This window comes from Castor canadensis, chromosome 5, assembly GCF_047511655.1.
Source record: "Castor canadensis chromosome 5, mCasCan1.hap1v2, whole genome shotgun sequence".
NCBI lineage: Eukaryota > Metazoa > Chordata > Mammalia > Rodentia > Castoridae > Castor > Castor canadensis.
This window is the reverse complement of record NC_133390.1, coordinates 167,250,476-167,255,247: the sequence shown is the minus strand read 5'-3', so window position 1 is coordinate 167,255,247 and position 4,772 is coordinate 167,250,476. Positions and strand designations below refer to the sequence as shown.

Below are 4,772 nucleotides of genomic sequence, written 5' to 3'. Positions count from 1 at the left end.
TACAGTCTCAGAGGCAAATATCATGGTGTTAGCTGGATGGCATTCTTTTCTGGAGGTCTTGGAGTTGAATCCACTTCCAAGTTCATGGATCTCATTGCTTGAATTCCAGTTCTTGCAGATACTTGTTCCTGGTTGTGACCCGGGTTCTGGTCTTTCCTCCTGGAGGCTGCCTGCACTTCTTTCCAGGCTTTCCAGCTCTCCTCTCTCCTCCAGCGGTGGCCCAAGAATCTCTGCAACTTCCTCTTCTACATCCTGTCTCTGTTTTCTCTTCTGCCGCATCCCTCTCACTCCAGCTGGAGAAGGTTCTCTGCTTTTATGATTTTTTTTTTTTTTGGCAGTACTGGGGTTTGAACTCAGGGCTTCATGCTTGCAAAGCAGGCACTCTATCACTTGAGCCACTTGGTCAGCCCAAGTTCTTTGCTTTTAAGGGTTCATGAAATTACATTTTTTCCTGCAATTGAATTAAACACATGCTGATAATCTAGGATAATCTCCTTATTTTAAGGTCTGTAGCAGCTCAATTATGTCTGCAAAGTCCCTTTGCCATGAAAAACAACATATTCACAGGTTCCAGGAGGGGATATGAACATCTTTGGGGGACCATTCTGCATATCACGCATTCTCTCCTGGGTACATTAATTTATTCAACAAACATGTACTAAGTATCTTTTATATATTTTAGGTGGAATTGTAGGTTTTGGGGTTACAGCACTTGACAAGGCAGACAAAAAAAAATCTTATTCCTAGGAATTCACATTCCAGAGCAATGTTTTCTAAATCTCAATACATCCAAATTCATTAGACTTCTTCCTATCAATTTCGATTTATTGAAGAAATCTTTCTGGCGTGTCAACCTACTCCAGTTCCACTTGGCTGTTCTTTTTGTCTAGGCTACCACTTTGGCCCCTTCTTCATCACCAGCCTGGAGCTACCCTTCTCTTTTCAGTTTGGACGCCCTGTTTCTTGGGCCTTTTATCTTTTATTATTAAATTTATTTCATTATTTTTGTGGAGAACATCATTCAATGGCATTTTGAGAAAAAAATGTGTGCAAGATAAAGGTGTTGAAATCTTGCTATTCTCAAAAAAACATTTTTTATTTAACCTTCATTCATGGTTGATAGTTTGCCTAGATATAAAATTCTAGGCTGCAAATCACTTTTTCAAAAACTGTGAAGAAAGCTGGGTGCCTGTGGCTCACGCCTATAATCCTAGCTACTCAGGAGGCAGAGAGCAGGAGGATCGCTGTTTGAAGCCAGCCCAGGCATAAATAGTTCTCAAGACCCTATCTTGAAAAAACCCTTCACAAAAAAGGGCTGGGGTGAAGGCCCTGAGTTCAAGCCCCAGTACTGGAAAAAAAAAAAAGTCACCATAGCTGTGATTGAGAGGTCAGGGATGCTACTGTTACTTCTTAGGCTGTCTTCCTAACTGCTGACACACAGGGATCTGGGGACTGAGCAATGGATCCGGCACTCTGGCTACTTTAATTTTGCTCAAAAGTAAAGCTGAAAGTGAAGTTGAAATTGCAAGGGAGTCTATGACATGTCAATTTGCATGAGGTCTTTGATATCCATCCAATCAATTTTGGCTCTTCATTTTAGTGGAATAGGACCGGTTCAGAGAGGTCTACAAGGGTAATCAGAATCAGAGCTCCTGTAGTGCTCATTCACTCTGCCAGGGAAGGGTAAGCTGTGTCAAGGAGACCAGAATTCTCCTAGACTCCCTGAATTGAATTTGGTGATGTAATCACCTTTGTTATCATAGAAATGAGGTCACTGAAAGGTAAGCATTATTAATGTAAAAAATGGATTCTGAATCTACATTTCAATTTTGTGATAGCTGTGCCTATGCTCTACAGATTTCTACCTGCAGAGAAAGTGGCAAGACATTATCACACTCCAGTACTTCCTCTTGCTTTGGAAAGTTCACTGGAAACTCTCCGCCTCCAGTCTCCTTCTTCAGAATGCCAGCTAGGCAGAAAGAACCATTAATTGATTGAGTGTTTGTGAGTATATTTTAAGAATGATATTTTTTAGCATTTAATTTTAAGTAAGAAAGCACCTGCAATACTCATTTTAAGTAACATTTTTATTACAGTGATGTATGAATATATTTTTTGTAAGAAAACTAAAATATTAAACATAAAAGTCTTTTGTGGTCATCATCCCCAGTGCCATTTCTCCTCTCCAGAAGTAACTACCGATCAAGTATACAGCAGTGTGTGTTCATCATGGTATGTTAGATTTTGCTGCAATAACAAACATCTTCAAAATCTCGGTGTTTTAAAATAACAAAGATTTATATCTTGATACCTCACACGTTTGTCATGGGTTGGCCTCAGCCGTGTCTCTAGACACAGGTTGAAGAAGCAGTGGGGACCAGCTGATCTTATCACTGGGGGAAAAAGAAAAAACGGTGGAACCCTTAACACTTCTGCTTGGAAGTCTCCCAAGGGACTTTTCCTCACATTCCTTTGACCAAAGCAAATCTGATGGCCATGCTGCTTCAGTGGGGTGGGAATGTATAATCCTTCCTCAGGGAGGGACAGAGGAAAATTTCTCATACTTTTATTTGCATACTTTCATTATGTGTTTCTCATACATAAATCTATGAAAATGGGTATCATTTTATATAATTTATTACGGTTCTGATCTTTCTTCGTGCCAAAATATATTTGAGAGGTCTTTCTATGTCATGCATAATGGATCATCTTCTTTTTAAACAACTTCAAAGCATGCCATTCTATCTTTCTTTTTTCTTTTTTTTGGCGACACTAGGGTTTGCACTCAGGGCCTCATACTTGCTAGGGAGGCACTCTTACCACTTGAGCCACTCAGCCAGCCCTTTTTTGGTGATAGTTTTTTGTTGTTGTTGTTTTTGAGATAGGGTCTCATGAACTACTTGCTCGGGGCTGGTTTTGAACCATGATCCTCCTGATCTCTGCCTCCTGAGTAACTAGGATTACAGGCATGACCACTGGTGCCTGGCTAAAGCATGCCATTGTATATAAATATTGTCTAGTTAGCTACTTCCCTATTTGAAGACATTTAGAGTATTTCTGATTTTTTACTTTTGCAAAAAAGGGTGTCACTGATATCCTTGTACTTGCTCTTTGTGCATGCATGCCAGTCTTGATTAAGCATGGCCTTCCCTACTTGAGGGGCAAGTATTGTTTCCAGATTTTCCTAATACTTTTAGGCCTTTAGTTTTATATTAAGTTCTTTAAATCACCTGAAATTTAGACTTGGAAATGGGATGAGAAACAAAGTAATTTGTTTTCCCAAATGGATATCCACTTGTCATGATAGCATGTTTGAACTGCCTAATAGTTTACCATTATTTGAAATAACACTTTAATATATAGTAAATCCCCATAGAGCATGGTAGAGTCTGACTCATAGGTGTATTTGTAAGTTCTAGAACTGTTTTCATTGATAAAAACATGTTCATGCTTTGATATCTGTTAAGGCAAGTTGTTACTCTTCTATTTCTTTTTTTCAAAGTTGCCTTTGCTAACCCTACAAAATTACTCTTCATATGAATTTTAGAATCAGGCTACCAATACTTAAAAACATTTTTTTTTTTTCTTGAGACAAGGTCTCACTGTGTAGCTCAGACTGGTCTCAAACTCATGAGCTTCCTGAATTAGCCTCCCAAGTGCTTGGATTGCAGGTGTGTACTACCAAGCCCAGCATTAAAATTCTGCTATTTTTGTTGTTCTTTTAAATGGTATATTTTGTTCAATGACTTTAAAAATGCAGTTATTGTATGTTTGTGCACATTTCTACATTCTCTTTGTTCAGTAGTGGTTAACTGATTGACATGTTTTTGTTTTGTTTGTTTGGCAGCACAGGGGTTTGAATTTAGGGCCTCATGATTGCTAAGCAAATGATTTTACCACATGAACCACTCCACCAGCCTTTTTTTTGTGTTGGGTTTTTTCAAGATACGGTCTCCCGAACTATTTGCCTGGGGCTGGCTTTCAACTGTGATCCTCCTGATCTCTGCCTCCTGAGTAGCTAAGATTACAGGCTTCAGCCATCAGTGCAGGCTCACTTCTTATCTTTAATATTGTATGTTAGCCTTGCCAAAACAAGGTCTGAAAAAATTGGTTTAAGACTCAGAGTTGTTTTTCTCCATTGAAATCTTTTGTAAAAGTGAAAGATTTATGTGATCTGAAAAGAAACCAGAGAATCGGCATGGGTTTCAAGAATTTTTTATTGCACATACCTTCTCGTTCCCATTCTCTCTCTTCCTGCCATATGAAAACACAGCAAAAAGCTGACTGTCTTGAAGCGAGGAAGAGAGACCTCGCCAGAACTTAGCTGTGCCATCACCCAGATCTTTGACTTCCAGCCTGTATAACTCAAAGGTAATTTCTGTTGTCTAAGCTAAAAATAGATGTTTTAAAATCTTTCAGTAATACATTTTACACCTTTCCTTTCTGTACTTTGTATGTTTTTACTCTCCCAAGATGGTTTTACAAAAACAAAACAACATTCTCTAGACTCTCTTACAGGCAAGTTACATGATCTGCTCTTATCTAATGGCCTCCATCAAAGGCTGGCTGGAGAAGTGAGCCCACTATGAAGCAGCAATTGGTGGATTGCTGGCAACTGTGGTGGTAGAGGACTGTTGTTCTGGGCAGAAATGCTGTCATCAGGCCTAACATTATGTATCCCAGAAGTGGATGGTAGCAATGGTGTTTGTCCTAGGACTGTCTGTGTTGTGGAGCTGTTCCTAACTGATATTCCTTTTCTACTAAAAGCAACA

General features: G+C 39.2%; 1 non-coding gene across 1 annotated transcript; it reads right to left on the bottom strand.

The window, feature by feature from the left end:
* Positions 1–4,079: 4,079 nt before the first annotated feature.
* LOC141423550 (U5 spliceosomal RNA) lies at positions 4,080–4,194 on the bottom strand. Its single transcript, XR_012448395.1, has one exon. It is a non-coding gene; the product is annotated as a U5 spliceosomal RNA (small nuclear RNA).
* Between the last annotated feature and the right edge of the window lie 578 nt (positions 4,195–4,772).